The sequence below is a fragment of the Neomonachus schauinslandi genome, chromosome 5 (genome assembly GCF_002201575.2).
Source record: "Neomonachus schauinslandi chromosome 5, ASM220157v2, whole genome shotgun sequence".
Classification (NCBI taxonomy): Eukaryota; Metazoa; Chordata; class Mammalia; order Carnivora; family Phocidae; genus Neomonachus; species Neomonachus schauinslandi.
In genome coordinates, this window is record NC_058407.1 from 145,635,665 (window position 1) to 145,653,611 (window position 17,947).

General features: G+C 53.8%; 1 protein-coding gene across 3 annotated transcripts in view; it reads right to left on the reverse strand.

Annotated features, from left to right (window-relative positions):
- The window catches only part of EMP2 (epithelial membrane protein 2), a 31,276-nt gene that overhangs the window by 11,361 nt on the left and 1,968 nt on the right, over positions 1-17,947 (reverse strand). The window contains exons 2-3 of one of the 3 annotated variants that reach the window (XM_021698206.1): positions 9,822-9,915; positions 1,592-1,658 (exon numbers count right to left, since the gene is read on the reverse strand). The exons of 1 other annotated variant lie outside the window; for it this stretch is intronic. The gene's annotated coding sequence lies outside the window, so the exon portion shown is untranslated. The remainder of the gene's footprint in view (positions 1-1,591; positions 1,659-9,821; positions 9,916-17,947) is intronic. One more of the 3 variants, XM_021698205.1, reaches the window with a different exon arrangement.

Here is a 17,947-nt window from a genome sequence, read left to right on the forward strand (position 1 = left end):
GGAGGGGAGGGGAGGGGAGAGGAGAGGAGAGGAGAGGAGAGGAGAGGAGAGGAAAGGAAAGGAAAGGAAAGGAAAGGAAAGGAAAGGAAAGGAAAGGAAAGGAAGAAAGAAAACTTTAGGCAGGTCACAGTGTAGCTAGAATTTAACAATGTTGTTTAGATTTTATTACATTTACTTTTAAGGTTCTTTCTTTTTATAAGAAGTAATGCTATTTATAGACAAGTTTGAGGTTTTAAAAGTGAGTCATTTAAGAAAAATATTATGTAAATAAAAGGACGGGTGGCCTTCATTGTTAACAAAAATCCTGAGTGGTTCTCAAATGCCTCATGTCTGGGAGGCACTGCTTTAACACCTGGAAGTGAGTTCAGCTGGAATTCCAGACATTAGGAAGGCGCTCCTGCAGAGAAGAGAGTAAGTTTTTACAAGAGGTCTTGAGTCCAGTGTATGAGAAAGATCGAGGGGCATACAGATTGGTTTGAACTGGTAGATGTCCAGGAAAATTAGGGCAGGTAAATGCCAACTACCTAGTGCTACCCCATGATGATGCCCGGATCTCCTGTAAAAACAAAATGGGGGTAAAAAGAACTTGCGCGCCTAGGACATTGCTCGTGACGTCACCAGAAGCTTTGGAGAAAATTATTCATAAGTATAAGAGATCCCCTGAACCTTTAAGAGGAACCCTTTGCTCCTGCATCTTTACACCAATTGTCCCTTTAACCACTATCCCGGAGGCCACTCTCCTACTTCCTTTCCTTCAGGGAACCACTCTTCAGGTTTGCTGTGCATCCTTCCAGAAATACCTGCTAGGTCGGAACACTTATTCCGCACTCTTCAGGTTTCCGTGTGGAGGGAACTGCACCAGAGTGACACTTCTGGCCTCATGCCCTGCCCCTCACTCACTCCTTCGCTCCTGATTGGAAGGGGCATTCAGCGTCCCCTCAGGATTGGTGGAGCTCAGACGTTAAGGGCGTGCTGCGCAGTGCTGTGCTCTTCCCCACACCTCCTCCCTAGGCGGGGGAGCAGGAGAGTTTGCTCGCTGGGAACCCCGTTTCCATTTCCTGCGGGGGGTGGGGGGCGGTTTCCCCTGGGCTGGTGGGCGCAGAGTGTGGAGCGGAGAGCCCATTCTCCAGCCTAGCTTCTCTCCCCACCAATACCCCTCCAGGATCATTCTCTTTCAGCCATTCCACCTCGCTGCTGGAATGGCTGCCGGGTTGGTGTTGGGTTGTGTGGCTCATGCCACAGTCTACTCACTGGTTCCCCACTGACGGCCATCGAGGTCCTTTCCGAACATTCTGCTACTTCAAACTACGCCGCCCGTGGCCATCCTTACATTTCTTTCTTTCTTTTTAAACATTTTATTCTTAACTATTCTCTACTCCCAAGATGGGGCTTGAACTCCTGAACCTGAGATGAGGATCCCACGCTCCACCGACTGAGCCAGCCAGGCGCCCCCCAACACACACTTACTAATCTGCACACTTGCATCAGTGTATCTGAAGGGCAGATTCCTAGAAGTGGGGGTGCTGGGTCAAAGGATATGCACTTGTAGTTGATTTCGCTTTTACTTTTTTTTTTACTCAGTTTAGCTTACCGACACTTGGTGCTATGCCATCCTCCATCTTCAAAGGTGACCTACTGGACCAACTGGTGTGCATGGCCTGGGGCGGGGGGAGGTGGAGAAGCCTCCATGTCACTTTTTTGACTTATTGCCACCCATAGTTCCCCAGGAAGTGTAATCCTGGGCTCTACACACCAGCCTCTGCCATCTCCTGGGTCCTTCCCAGCAGAGCGCCCCTTCCCACGACACACACCCATCTTTCACCCCTGCACCCTCTGCGCACCCTCTCCGGAGACACTGAAGAACACACAGCCCCCTGGGCTGGGAGCTGCATGAACACTGACCCACCAAACCCAAGGTGGCACCGAATTTAACCTTGCCATTCACAGAGATTTATTTCCCCTCCCCAAAATGTCATACTGAATGCCTATCCCTCTTGCTTCCCCTTGTCCTTGTGGGCTTCAGGGCCCGGTCTCAGTTCCCTGGCACAGAGTTCCCTGGAGGACTCCCTTTTTGACACCCTTGGCTGGCTCTCCCTCGCACTATCTAGGTCTCAATTCCAACACCCCCTCCTCAGAGAGGCGCCCGGATCACCTGCTATGAAGCACCCAAGCCCCCCTCCCCATATGGTCTATCCTGTCCCCCTGGCTTATTTCCTTCCAAGGACCTCACGGTCTCAAAATACCTCATTTGTTTCCATGCTTATTATCTATCTCCCCCTCTGTTCACTGCCGTGCCCAGTGCACAGAAAGCTATTTGCTATTGTTCATCGTTTTAAAAATGTGTAACTGTGACAGCTCTTGAGAAACTCAAAGCCCTGATCGTCCAGAGGCGGGAACTGAGACCACAGCAAAGCAGGAGCACGGTCAAGATGGGAGCGTGTCCTGGCCCCCACTCCAACGGCCCTTTCGACCTCACCGGGAGACCCCTCAGAGGATGGGAGACAGTCTCCCAATGTCAGCAAGCATTTCCCAATGGCCTCTGCCACGTGCCCCACAACCCACACCAGGCAGCGCCAGGCCCCGTGCGGTTCCTCGGGCGATTTCTTCAGGGGCCAAGCCAGCCCAGGTTCTGAAAGGCCACCTGGATTTGGGCGTTGACCTGTCTGAAGGCGGGAGACTGTGCTTGGTGAGCTTTTCAAGCTCCTGTCTAGAAATCCAAGTCTTAAGACTTGCAGGACTTCTTTTTTAAAAGTACGTTTTGATCTACATAATACATGTGATGACAAAGAAAATAAAAACCCCCAAAGATAAAAGAACCAAAGGCATGTGATGAAAAACCAAACCCCCCCTACCCACCCTCCCCACCCCCCCCAACCCCGGTCCGGGCAGTCACTTTTAACCCCTTCAGCTGTGCTTTTCCCCAGAATTCCCTATTTCCAGCCAACATTCCTACACTTCTCGATTCCTCTGCTGTAAACATTGACTTCTTTGCCACCATCGCCCCCCCGCTCCCCCCCACCCACTCCCTCCATCCCCGCACAGTCTCACCATCCTCAACGTGGATCACCGCCCTTAACATCATATGACCACATAACCGTTGTCAACTGCGGAGCAAAACAGGATGCTGTGATTGCTTTTTCTCTTCTTTGAAGAACACTTCTTGTCCTTGGCATTGCTAGCGGGGGCTCCATCTGCTGTCCACACATCTTTAGTTCTCTCCAGAATTTTATCATTCCGAGCCCTCAGTCAGGCCCCCTCTGCTCCCGGCCACTGCTGCTGCATTCTTCAGGGAGGACTAGCGAAGTCCCCTGACTGGGAGCAGGGCACGGCAATGCTGGCATGACCCCAAGACACGGAGGAGGTAAAGCAGGTCCCGGCGGGGCGGGGGGCAGGGGTGCTCCGAGGGCTCACCCACATGACTCTCCATGATTAAAGGTGGAGCTGCAGTTTTACACGGCACGTCTTGTTTTGGACCTTCACGTCAACCATGTGAAGCTGGCCGGACAAGGTATCATTATGCCCACTTCACAGATGAAAAGACAGGCTCACCAAGGCGTCAGGTGATTTGTCAAAGTTGGCAGAGATGGATTCCAACCCCCGCTTTTGCAACTCGGGCTCCGGGACATTTTCTGCTACCCTCCTTCCTGCTCACATGTTTAGGGCCTAATGAAAATCACACGGTGGCCCAGTTCGCATCAGGCGAGGGGACACGGGCAGGGTCTGTACCCTTTACCTTTGGTGGGCCTTCCCCCAAGCTCTGCAGCAGACGGGAGGGATCTGGGGAGGCAGCATCTCTCTGCACTGGCCCATGAGCTAAGGCTGGGATATGACCGGGCATATTAGAGGGGGCCTGATGGAGAACTGCACGTAGGTCTTCATTTGTCCTAAAAATAGCGTTTCCTGCATTTTTGATCCTGTTAGCTCACTGGCCCCAATGCTGAAGCCAGCATTGTCTTTATTGATCTACTTGGGAGATGGGTCTGGATTTTGGAGACAGCTTTTCCTTGATCACTTGATCAACGCAGCCCCTTTCCACCCGGAAACTCAGGTGGGTCTTACAGACTCTCCAACTTGATTTAGGTGCAATGGAGGAACCACGGGAAAGTATCTTGAGATTGAAGGCCTACATGCTCTCCATTCTATAAAATACCCACAAAAATAATCACATAAAATAATAGGGAACCCAGAGCATTAGAACTTAAGATTCAAAAGAATTTTTTTTTTCCCCCAGGAAAAAGAATCAGTAACTGGCAGAGGAGGAACAGTGAATGGGTTTCTGAGAGCAAGCCCCCTCTGGGCATCAGACCTGGAGTCAGTGGGGGTGAGGCACCGGGAGGTGTCGGTGGGACTCTGGAAATTCTGCGCACAGAACGGAATATCTGCAGCTCAGGGAGTTTTAAGTTCTGACGGTGGATGGGAGGAGGGACAGCACTCCCCGAAATGTCCAGCCAGACCTCAGGTGACAAACAAGACACACCAAACATTGGCATCTCCTTGCTGGCTCTTAGATAGAGGTGCCGTCCTGCTTTACCTTGGCCCGATGTTTGCCTTGTGTGTGTGTGTGTGTGTGCATGCACACACTGCACGTCTAGCTCTGGGTGGGGAGAAACTCCTGCTGGTGACTCACCGGCCCTCCCTCCCCCAGGAGCAACACTTGGTTTGCTGCTGATGGTGGGACATCCCCATGAGGTCTCGCAGGTGAGAAAGAGGTTACGGGGCCTGTCCCAGGCAGAGTAAGGGTGCCCCCTCTCCTTCCCTCCGTAAAAACACAGCTCCCTGCTGCAGCCCCCACCACTGTGGCTCAAAAGAAGGGGATCTGGCACTTGCTCGATTACGTGCTAGGGAACAAGAGAGCGAGCCGGCCAGCTTCCCGCGGGCAGAGCACACGCTGTTAAGACGGCCACGTGGCCCACCCGCTTCTATTCCCACTCTCGGGAGTTCTTCCTACAATTTAAACCACGGCCCATTCTCAGCCCGAGTTGGAGCCCGTTCCCGGAACTGGAAGCAGGAGGACAATCCTGAGCTGTGGAAGTTTTCAAAACAGACCTGAGATATCTGGCGTCTGGAGGTCCGGGGTCATTCCCTCGACCCAGAAGCACTCCACCCACAGCTCCGGCTCAAAAGGCCAGGTTTGAACCCTGGGGGAAGGCCACGCTGTCGGAGGGACTCCGAGGCCCGCTCCCAAGCTGGAGGTGCTCCCCCCGAGGCTGGCTGGCGGGAAGCCCAGCCCCTCCCACCACCCACAGAGCTCAGAGGGGCAGTGGCTTTGGCCTCCGTTTTCAGGAAGGCAGAGGTCAGCTCGGCCTCCTGCCCTGGGATCTGGAGACCAGCCATGCTGGAACATCCAGGCGTCCAAGATGCCCTCGGGCTGGCGGAAGCCCCTGTGCCCTGGGCAGCCCAGCTCTGCATTCACTGTGGCTGGGGCTTCTGGGCATAGCGCCAACACTTGGCTCGCCACAGAAAGGGCAACAGGAGGGACAATGGGATCTAGTGGCGCTCCGGGGCAGAGGCCCAGGATGATCCTGCCTGTGCAGCCCCGAGTCTTCAGTCTATTGGAATAATCATGACCACAATGCACCGATGATAGCAGCCAACATTCAGTGCCTCCTAAGCTCTTACTCATTCCTCGCAAAAACACTATGATGTAGGTGCTATAATTAGCCTCATCGAATAGGTGAAGAAAAGGCTCAGAGAGGTTAAGCAACTTCCCCAAGGTCACACAGCTAGCGAAGGCTGGATCTGGGATTTGAACCCAGGCAATCTGCCCACCCGAAATCTGAATTTCTTTTCCCTCCTGGGGTCCTATGCCTTTAAGATCTGATCAGATGGGTCCGAGTTCCTGCGGCCACAGGTGGCTCTGGATGCTGGCCAGCACTACATACCATTACTCTAGGACCCACAAAGTGAGACACAGGTCACCCACGAGTCCCCCAGGCTGAAAGCGCCTGTCTTCACTGCACGCAGGGTAAACACGTGTCATTGAGGTGACAGCCCCCCGTCAGAAGGATGGGCAAGGGCTATGATCCCCTTTGCAGGCTAAAAGTCAAACTTAGAGGATTTGCCCAGATCATCAAATTAGCAGGTGGCAGAAGCAGGCTCAAACTCCAGCCTTCTGCTCACTGTTTTAAAATGGAACTATTATTCATGCAACGAGCATGTATTGGGAGCCCACCACGTACCTGGTGGTGATACACAGATGAGTCAGGCAGGCCCACGTCCCCTGGGAGCAGCCGGGTCCGTGAAGAACACAGGTGGCTACATAAGCAAACATGACATGAGGGCCTGCATGCTGTGAGAACACAGAGGGAGGTGTGAGCAGCCCCACAGGGGCATCAGAGGCTTCACGGAGGAAGTGACATCTGAGCTGGGTCTCGAAGGGGAGGGCGGGAGAACAGGCGGTTTGGCAGGAGAGCCAGGGGACGGGGCGTGCTCGGAGCACCGCAGTGCAAGTGTTGTGAGTAGGGTGTGTGCTGGGCAGGGCCCGGGGCTGGGCCAGACGCTTCATGGGCCTCGCTCGGAAGCTTGCACGTTGTCCCAGAGCCCGAGGGGAGGGGTAGGAGGCTTTTAAGGAGGAACATACTGAAACCTGCCTCTGGAAGAAACACATTCCACAGTCAGAAGATGGGTTAGAAGGGAGGCAAAGAGGGGGCACCTGGGTGGCTCAGTCACTGAGCGTCTGCCTTCAGCTCAGGTCATGATCCAGGGTCCTGGGATCGAGCCCCGCATCAGGTTCCTTGCTCAGCAGGAAGCCTGCTTCCCCCTCTCCCACTCCCCCTGCTTGTATGCTTTCTCTCTGACAAATAAATAAATAAAATCTTAAAAAAAAAAAAAAAAAAGAAGGGGGGCGCCTGGGTGGCTCAGTTGGTTAAGCGACTGCCTTCGGCTCAGGTCATGATCCTGGAGTCCCGGGATCGAGTCCCGCATCGGGCTCCCTGCTCGGCAGGGAGTCTGCTTCTCCCTCTGACCCTCCTCCCTCTCATGCTGTCTCTCATTCTCTCTCTCTCAAATAAATAAATGAAATCTTTAAAAAAAAAAAAAAAAAAAAGAAGGAAGAGGCAAAGGGGTAGATCCCTGGTGAGAAACAAGGGTCTGGACCAAGGCAGCAACAGGCTGGTGAGCAGATAAGCGAGTGGGGGCTCTCCAGAAGTAGAATCACCAAGCCTGGCCCCAGGCTGGGGGATCGGGAGCCCCCAGCTTGAGCAGAGTGGACACTGCTTCCCCTGATGTGCGTGGGTCGCTGCTGGAGGAGCACGTTTTCGGGGTGAGGGCAACGGCCCCCTGGGAAAGCCACATCTCTCCACAATAACAATGTAACAATGTGGAAATGTGTCCAGGCAGTGGGAATACGGGCAGGAGAGAATAGGAGTGGCCAGCAGACCCCCGGGTCACGGGCGGCACACGGAGCCCCTGGTGGATATGCAATCCCACCGGGAAGAAGACTGGGGGGTGGGCACAGGATGGGGAGAAAACCCAGAGCGGACAGTGGGACGCAGAAGCAGAAGCCGAGAGGAGAGACCAGAGAAGGCGGCATCGGGCAAACTTGCTGATGACGATCTCAGTGACGTGAACTAAAGCCTTTCTTTACTCTTCTCCCATAGCACCTGTCCTGGCCTGATGCTCTGCTGTCGTTGTTTACCTGCGTGTTCTTGCTTCCCCTGCGACAGGGCCCTCGTATGGCGTGCAGATGGTACTCCCAGCAGTCAGAACAGTGCCCAGTTCGTAAACGGTGCCCAATAAATATGTGTCGAAGGGCCAGCTGAATGAGCCAGATTTCAAGGAGCTAGAGAGCTTAGAAACGCAGCTAGATGTTTCTTTCAAGTTTGGTAATGGAAGGAGGAAGAAATACATCAAGGGCCTAGAGCCTCTTCCCCAAGATAAAACCCAGGGCCTAGATGGTTTCACGGGTGAATTCTGCCAAACATTCAAGGTAGAATAATACCAAATCCATACAATAAACACCTCCATAAAATCGAAGAGTAGGGAGCCTCCCCCTGCCCCCCACCCACCCTCACACACATGCTCTCATTCTATGAGGCCAGCATTACCCTGGTTCCAAAAGCAGGCAAGACATCACAAGAAAAGAAAAATGCAGACCAACGTCCCTCATGTTCACAAGCACAGAAGGTTTTAACAAAATTTTAGCAAATCAAACCCTCAAGAAGTAGAATGTAGGGGTGCCTGGGGGGGGGGCGCAGTCGGTTGAGTGTCTGACTCTGGTTTTGGCTTGAATGGTGATCTCGGGGTCGTGGGATGGAGCCCCGCGTCATGCTCCACACTCAGCTCAGAGTCTGCTTGAGATTCTCTCTCCCTCTCCCTCTGCCCCTCCCACCCAAGCTCTCTCTTTTTTTTTTTTTTTAAGATTTTATTTATTTGACAGAGAGACACAGCGAGAGAGGGAACACAAGCAGAGGGAGTGGGAGAGGCAGAAGCAGGCCTCCCGCCGAGCAGGGAGCCCGACGCGGGGCTCGATCCCAGGACCCTGGGATCACGACCCGAGCCGAAGGCACACGCCTTACGACTGAGCCACCCAGGCGCCCCCCACCCAAGCTCTCTTAAATCTATTTCCCCACCCACTGAACCCTGGCTGCCCTCGTGATTTCTTCTATCTCGGTGCCAATGCTGAGCCGGGGCCTCAAGAGGCCTCACACACTTCCTCTCTCTCTGTCCCTGCTCAGCTACCCCAAGAACAAGCCCGGCGTGGCTTGCTAGAGGGTAGAAGGCTGCACGGAGCCCAGGTGAGCCTTTCCAGCAAAGACCATGCTGGACCAGCCAGCCCCCAGCTGACTCACCAGCTGACCCCAGACCTGTGAGAGAGCCCAGCTGAGCCCAGCCTGCATTGCCCACCCGCAGAATCATGAACTAAGCAAGTGTTTTCTGTTTTAAGCCATTACGTTCCAGAATGGTTTGTTACACGGCAAGAGCTAAGTGGTACAGGGGAAATGGTGCTTTAACAGATTCCGTTCTCAAGGACAGAGAGCAAGCCTTACTCATCTTCATAGGCCCAGAGCCCAAGGCTCCTCAGCAAATTTTTGTTGAATGTCTGCTAGTTTGGGCAGCTTTTGCAGAAGAGCTAATAACCGCCATTCTGCCAATGACCAGGCCTGACCCCTCAATTGAAGATCTCACGGCTGGCTGCTGTCATCCAAGGAGCTCCTTGTAATTACACCACCCAGCAAACCCAGACCCCAGCCCAGAGAGGCTTGCTGGTGTCCTTGCAGGCACACATGTCAGCGTGGGGGTGAGGTGGATTTGGATTCAGTGGCTAGGGGTGAAGCAGGTGTCAGACGCAGGGTGTTACCCATCCTCACAGCCAATAGGCTGGGAACGTGTTCTCCTTCACAAAACACTTTGTATCAGTGCCTTTCAAGTAATCCCCAGCAGGTCAATGGCATTCACTAACACAGCCTTATCGTCTTTCCTAAGTGACAGGAGATGTCCTTTCTATAAGTGCATTCTGCTGGCAAGTTAGGGACCAGGAATCACTTCCTACAACTTCGCCAGGCCGGACGAGCCTTAAACCATTAGAGGCTACTTCAGGCACCACCCCCACCCGCTAGGCTTACGTCCGTCCCAAATCCATCACTCCTGTTCCCACCTTCAGAATCTCAGGGGTATCTGCATACCACCCTTGCTCCTACTGGGTTCCTCAGAAAACCCAGAGTGGACAGTGGGACGCAGAAGCAGAAGCCGAGAGGAGAGACCAGAGAAGGCGGCGTCAGGCAAACTTGCTGATGACGATCTCAGTGACGTGAACTAAAGCCTTTCTTTACTCTTCTCCCATAGCACCTGTCCTGGCCTGATGCTCTGCTGTCGTTGTTTACCTGCATGTTCTCGCTTCTTTACATCTTTATAAAAGGAGACCCGGGATCAGGACTCACATGGAAAGTCAGCATCACCTGCCATTAATCGAGGGTGCTGGGAAAAAGAAATACAATGAAAACAAAACAACATGATTAGATGCCCAGCTAGAAACAGCGGCCGCTGAGAGCTCATGACCAAGGCCAACTCTGTCTCTCCTTGCTGCAACAGGATGTCACATGTGTTTGGGAAGTATTAAAGATGCTGCCACAGAACTGAGACTTTCTCCCTGTAAGGTTGGAAGGGAACTCAAAAGGGAATGACTTTAAAGGGGTTCTATTTTATGTCATGCTGGGTATCTATCTTACCTAAAATAGCTGTGATCATCAGTTGTATGAGTCAACTTGGTTGAGCCACCGTATTTCTGTGAGGGTGTTCTTTAGAAGCGATTAACATTTAAATTGGTGGGCTTTGAGAAAAGCGGATTACCCTCCCTCGCGTGAGTGGCCCTCATCCCATCAGGTGAAGGCGTGAAGAGAACAGAAAGGCTGACCTTCTCCAAGCAAGAAGGAATGCAGCCCGTGGATGGCCTTCAGACTCGAACTGCAACATCAGCTCTTCCCTGGGTCTCCTGCCCACCAGCCCACCCTGCAGACTTTGCACTCACCAGCCTCCATAACTAGGTAAACCAATTCCTTAAAATAATCTCTCTCTACATACACACCTCCTGAACTGGTTCTGCTTCTTGGAAAACCCTGACCAACACAGCATCTCTCCACCAGGGTTCCCCACCCATACAGAGTCACTAACCTGAGAGCTGGCAGGTCACGCCCCTTAACTGGGGGGTCGGGAGGTGGGGGTGGGGGAAAGACAGGAAGAAATTCCCTCCGTGAAACACTCAAGATCAGGGCAGACGCTGAGCCAGCTGGGGAGCCATTGCCATGAACTTGGAATCGTAGGGTACCATTTCCCCTCCAGGATGCCTGGTGAAGTTGGCGGGGGGAGGATGGGCTGTGAAGGAAAGGCTATCCCCCAAATCCCTTGCCCTTTGGACTGGGGCACCTCTGATGATGTGGCGTCTGCAGCTATGACCCTGTTGAGCCATGGAAGTGGGAAAGCGACCCCACACAATGAGAATCGCGAACTCATGCTGTCTCAGCCTAAAGGCGCTGTGTGATCATGCAGAGCCACCCCTGCCCGAAGCCTCCGCCTGCATTATTTTCCCAGCACCCGGTTTCCATCTGTATGTGCCCCGGGACTGGGGACCTCACCGCTTCCTGACCCCGCATCTAATTATCGGGCCCTACATTTCAGAACAAGGGTTTCTAAGACTCTATTTGCCTGTCACCTTCTCAAGTACCACCGTGGGATTCTACTGCGTATCAGTCTTTAAATAAACCCGTTCTCTAACAGAAATACGCATATTTTTAAAAGAAATCTTTTGGCTCCCTGGAAGCGGAAAATCAACATCATTGGCCATAAATAGAGACTGATTGTGAAAATAAACACCCCCTCCCCCCAAAAAGTCCACAAGTCCTGGCTCAGTGCTGTTGTCTGTCAAAGGGCTGAGCCGGAGACCCACTCTGTCTGGTTGAAGAAGGCAAACTAAGTCGGAAAGGCATGAAACATGTCAGCACCAGCTAACATTTGCCCGTGGTGGAATCAGAACCATTGAAAGAGAACTGAAAAGGGAACCAGTTTCTCAAAGAGTGGCTTAATGCCATTTAATGTTGTGTCCAGAGCCACCCAAAGTCACTCCAGCATCGTGCAGAAAACAGCACCTTTCATTGATTGCAGTTTTCCCTCGGGCAGCCCCCACCCAGGGGGCTGCAGAGCATGTGGCCCCCCCTTCCTTCCACACACGCCCCCCACCGCCCACTCCGCTGGACCAACCAGTCCCAGAACCTTCGATGGGTCCTCACTTAGACCCAGAGGCCCCAGCCCCCAGGAACCTGCTCGAGAATCGATAGGAGCCTCACCAGCAGAAGCTTCCAAGGAGCGAGCGAGCTGGTGGGGACATGACAAGGGGCGGCCACTTGGCACAAGAGTCTGGCCGCTCTTCAAGCAACTACGGTTACCGTAGGACCCAGCAATTCCACTCCTAGGGATTTACCCAAGAGAAAGGAAAACACATGTCCAGGTATGTACGGGAATGTTGACGGCAGCATTATTCGCAACGGCCAAGAGATGGAAACAGCCCATGAATCCCCCAACTCATGAATGGATAAACAAAATGCAGTCTGTCCATTCAGGAGAATATTATTAGGCCATGAAAAGGAAGGAAGCCCTGACTCCTGCTATCACGTGGCTGAGCCTTGAATATATTACGTGAGGGTAAAAAATCCAGACACGAAAGGCCACATAGCATATGATCCCACTTATAGGCAAGGTCCAGAATAGGCAGATCTGTAGAGATCGAATGTGCATTAGTGGCTGAGTTCACTGGGGGCTGGGATTCCAACATCTCTACCCTCTGACCCCACAAGGACTCCTAAGAGCTGTCTGCGGCCCCTGACGTGGAAATGAGGGTGAAGACTAGAAGATTCTCCAGTAAGAGGGCCTCCAGGCACTCACTGTCCTCCTCCCAGCTGGGAAATCCCACCTGGCCTCCTGCTTTCGAGGTTGGCCTCCAGGCTTAGAGGACAGGCAGGCCCCTGAGTGCAAGGAAATGCATCCTCCAAGGCTCCTCAGCTCCTGCCTGGAACCTGCCATGAAAGCACCAGGGCCCCACATGGGAGAGGCTGGGCCAGGGCTCAGCCAGGCTCCGGGACACGGCTGGGTGGGTGCCCTGGGGTGAGGTCCAGCAGCCCAGGGGCTGGGAGCATGACTTTCCAGGTGTCTCCAGAGGGGTGAGGGGGTTCTCGAAATTCTCTGGAGCAGGGGAAGCCACATCATTAGCAGCCGATGCCTGTGGCATCTGGGGGATGGGTGGGCATACCACGGAGTAAAGGGCCTCCGGGTGCAAGGGCACCACTGCCTCATTCCTGCCCTGTGCACGCACCACCTGTTCTCCACGTGGCCCCTGTCTGTACAACTAGCTTAAATCGGTTAGTCTTTAAATGGGAATTACTCCATAAAATGGAAATCAGTAACCCTTGCCAAGGGATTGACACTTTAGTAATCCACTTTAAAATAAACGTGAGCACACCCCAGTTTGTAACGTCCGCTTGTATGCTATAGAAACCATCTCCAGAGGCCCGCGGGCGTGCAGACCACACTCTGGGCGTGGCGGTGATGAAGCCGCTTTCGGGCTCTGGCCTAGAAGAATGTGACCCCGCGTCCCACTGATATAAATGGATGCTGACCGTGACCCCCGGGCCTGACCCGGCTCCAGACAGAGTCAGCTGCAGGAGAGGAAGGGGGCAGCTGCCCATCCCCAGTTATCTTGCACACTCTCCCAAATCTCTCCCCTCCGTTCTCACCTCCTGCAGCCTCCAGCTGGCTCCTCGCCCACCCGCTGGGGGCCTCCTTCTGGGACTCCTCCCCTGGGGCCGGCTTAAAAGCAGAGCCCAGGACGCCAGGTGCCTCCCTCTCTCATGGGCCAGGGATTCACCGGGTACCTACTGCGCACTTAGCTCCACGCCGGATGCAGGAGGTGCCCTGGTGAACTCAACAGATGGGGATCCCTGCATCCACCAGCCCTTGCCTCCCTCAAGCAGGGGCCTGTCCTCCATGAGACAGGCTGGGGGGGGGTGGGAAGCTCATGCCCGGGACCCTCGGGGCCAAGACAGCTGACTTTGGAGGAATAATGCTCGCCTCCCAGACACCCACCAGAGTATCTCTAACAAAGGAAGTTTCCTGGCTCAAAGGCAGGGATGATTTCAAGAAGAGGATGCAGAAGTCTGTTTTTACAATGAGGGACGTGACGGGCATACATCAAATGCAGTAGGGTCTCTGGGGTCCATGAGGCTTGGATTCAAACCCAAACACAGCCACTGGATGGTTTTAAGCAAAAATTCTAAGGCTCTGCTCTTCCATCTATAAACGGGAATAATAATAGTCCCTACCTCATAGGGTTGTTGTTCATTTTAAATGAGATAAAGAATATAAAGCCCGCAACCCAGGAAACTGCTCTGGGCCCTACAAATGCTATAATAGCAGCAATGCTAATTATTATTCTTGCTCCTAACAACACTGGCAGAATCAAAGTCATTTTCTACTACCCTCAAATTCCAACCTAAAACACAGTTCCACACCTGGGTCCTTGTGTGTCTCTGAATGCTCTTCAAAGCTCCAGGCTCCCATCCCCCAAGGAGTCCTGGACACCTTGCTGGGGTTCTCATCATGGTCCTGCCGAGGCCACTGTATCACTGTTGCCCCCTCTGCCGTTCACAGCACCCGGACAGGAAACCCATCACACCCACGAGGCATCCACAGTGGGATGCTCCAAGGGGGTGCTCCGTGGGGGCTGGAGGGCACCTCCCGAGCTAAGTCCCCATTACTCCGGCCCTGGGGTGACCGCCCAGCCCCCACCCCGCCCCTCTGTCCGCAGAGCCTCCAGCAGGCCACCCAGCTCCTAAAGCTCCCTGCCCCCAAACCTGCAGAACCCGAGCAGCTTGCCGAATTCAGGAAGACCATTTGCCTATTCTTGAACTTCGGGTACGGAGGTAGTTCATGAATCTGTTCTCTTCCTCCGTTCCCGGCTGCACACCCACAACCATCACTGCTTGGGCAAATCCTAGGGACTCTTCCCAGCCCATCTCCGGTCCTAGGGGCTTCAGGAAAGCCTCGCCGGCCGCACGACCGTGGGCTTCCCTGAAACCACATCTCTCGACTGCGGTCCTGGCGCTGGCACGCGCGTGTCCTGGACTCATCATCCCCTCGCCAGACAGCAGCCTCCTTTGAGGAGAGGGAGATCCCCCTCTGCCTGGAGCAGCTCACCGCACAGAGCTGCTAAATAACACCCATCAAGATGCAAGCAGGCTAGCTAGCCTCTCCCTCAGCCTTCCGTGGGTTCAAGCAAGCCACTTCTGTCTACATCTATATACCAACTCCTCCAATCCACAGAATGACGTCCAAGGTCATCCCAGCAGCACACTGACCCTCACTAAAGGTGGTGAGACTCCCGGGGAAGCTGAGTGGCTACTCGGTCTTAAGATGAACACAGGGGCTCTTTGCAGAAGAGGAGCTTGGGTGGGGAGCTCACAGATGCTCCGGATCCCTCATGTTGTCAAAAGTGTGAACTGTGTCCATCCCATAAGTTCCGGTTATGCCAACTCCCAAATGTCAGTCACTCCAGGCCTAAGATTTTTGTTCCAGGTCACCTGTGCTTACTCAGGAAATCCCTCAATTATTTAAAAAAGTGCTTTAAAGTTGGGGCGCCTGGGTGGCTCAGTCGGTTGGGCGTCCGACTCTTGATCTCAGCCCAGGTCTTGATCTCAGGGTTGTGAGTTCAAGCCCCTTGCTGGGCTCCAAGCTGGGCGTGAAGCGTACTTAAAAAAAAAAAAAAACTTTTAAAGTTGAAAGCATTCACTTTAGTTTCACTCTACCCAATAGTATCGGTGAAATTATGGGTCTGGGTGCAGTTTATATTTTTTTGAAATACCAACTGAGAAAAAGACATTAATTACTCTTTCCTGTTTTATGTTCAGCTGCAGAAACTTTTAAAATTATCTTGCGTGCTACCCATGATAACCCAATGTGGGACGCATTCATGAAAACAAGATTGATGAGACGACTTTGGGTCGTATTTATTCACTGCAAATTTTTTTAATTAATTTTTTTTTATTATTAAGGAAAGGCCAGTTGCCAGATAAGCTGGTGATCAGAAATGTCAGAACAAGAAATCTTCAAAGTGCCTTCTCTATGGGGAAGCAGTCTGCACTGAAGGACTTAATTTGTCCATCCCTCCATTCTGGGCCATAGCTAGTTAATTCACACTTATATTTCTCAAGATCATCGTGATGCTGAACGTCACTCTGCGGGACCCTTCCTCCAGCTCTAGACCTAGGAATGCTAGGAAGCTTCTAGAAGCTGAGGTCATCCAACCTGTCCACAGAGGGCGGGAGTGCGGGCAATCTCTTCACCCTCAGTTCCCTTTTAGATCAACAGAAGCCCTGCTTCCCAAGGACGGTGAGGGCTGAAGGAATTCAATTATTCTGGTTAATGGCTACTCATTAGGCAGTGGAGATACGCACGTGAACAAAACCAACAGTGTCTTCAGATGGGAAGGAGGGAGGGGCTCATTTAGCCGATTCTCCTCCAGCCCCCCTCCTCCCTACATCCTGCCCCAGGATGGGCCAACATCCCCAGAGTCCAACAGCTGTGCCTGACAGTGACCCAGTGCCAAGTGGGAGTGACCCATGCCTAAGCATGGCTTCCTGCCCACCTTGCTCCCATCAGTACGTAAGCGTGGAAACCCAGCATCCTAGATGGATGACATGCCCTAAGGGGACCCTGACCCTAGGGACCTCACCTGGAACCCCAATGACCACTCCTAAGCCACTGGACTCCTGGGCAGTGAGTCCCTAGATCCAGATCTAGTCCTGGTTCTGCTGCCAACCTGCTGGGTGATGTTGGGTGAGTTAAACCCCACCCCCCCTGCCGCGTGTCCCTCATTGTCACACTGGGACTTTCTAAGGTTCTCATGCCCTTGAAATTCCCCGATCTTGGCCCATGGCTGCCCTGAATGCAGAGAGTTCTCACCCCCAGGCCTCACCCCAGGCCTTCACCCAAGGTCTGGCTGCCTGGAAGAGCCCAAGTGACTGGAACAGAGCTTCGCTGGTTCTTCTGCGTCAGAGACAGCCCCCCCCCAGCCCCCACCCTGGGTATTGGGTTACTAGCCCAGCACTCTCTCGCTGGGTGGCAGCTCTGTCTCCGATATTTTTAGACACCCCCTTGGCCTGTCCCTAACGAAAGCCAGATGCATCTGAAGAGGAGTCCACTCTCTGCCCTCTTTGGGTAACTCCTGCACAAAGCCAGACTCCATCCCTCCTGGGGCAAGCAGGGGAGCCTCCTCTTCCTGCCACGCCCACCCCAACCCCTATTTCTTCCCTGGACAAGCTGAAGCCAACCTCCAAGACTCGGGCCTCCGTGGCCTGTGCAGAGGCCCCACCTGTCCACGGAGCCGGGCAGCAGCCACAAATTACCACACACACACACACACACACACACACACACACACTATCTGCCCAAGGACGGTGGCTGGACTCTTCCTCCCAAACAAACACGCCAACCAGCCAGCAATCCAACGCCACCCCATCTGGCCTGGAAAGGCATTTATATATTTTTGTCTCAACAACCTTCCCTCCCTGGTTGTGTCCGGCTGAGCCTACTATGACAAAGGGCTGGCCTCTGCTGGGCTCCCCATCCACCCCGAAGGCGGCAGAGAGGGACAAGAGAGTCCCCCGGGGCTGAGAAATTGGCCAGTGGAGTCAACTGATGAATCACCTGTTGCCACAAAATGGAGAGTCTGTACGCACACGCACGCGGTTTTAGCTCCTGCCTGGAATATTACATGCGAGGCAGAGAAAGGAAACCTAGGTGAAACTTTCGCTTCCACTCCAGAAGAAAGGGCCTTATAAAATACCCGTGTGTGCGGGGCGGGGTGATCGAGCGGACATGCCCGGTATGTACAGTTACACCCTGGGGAGCCCTGCTTGCCTCTCCTGAGCTGTGCCATGCACCCGGGGCCACGCCAGCCAGACACGGTGCCACCTCTCCCCTGGGTGGGGCGGTCCAGTGGCCTCCCCAAAGCCTGGCCACCAGGCTGGCCACCTCCATGCCTTCCACCACAAACACCTGTCCCCAGGTCTTAGGTGAATCTCAGTTTCCCCACTTTGGGGACAGAGGAGGCTCCAGGCTATGTGGCCTGCTCTCAGACTCTCACTCCCACTCCCCAATTCTTGGCAGGGGTGGAGGCGGCAGATCCCAAGTCCCTCAGTGGGAAAACAGGTTCGGCACCTTCCTGCCACCCCCATGCCCCTCCCTCGGCTGTGGGCTTGGCATCTGCCAAGGCCCCCGTGGGCATCTGGGCCCTGGTTTCTCCAGGAGGGTCTCTCCCGAATTCCAGGAAACCCACCAGGGCATTTCCAGGTGGATATGGAAAGGCTTGCGGGGGGGGGGGGGGGGGGGGGGGGGGGGGTTTAAAAAGTCGCCTTTGGCCCTTTTCTGCCCTGAGGTGCTTGAAAATATAAGTGTCTCCCGCCGC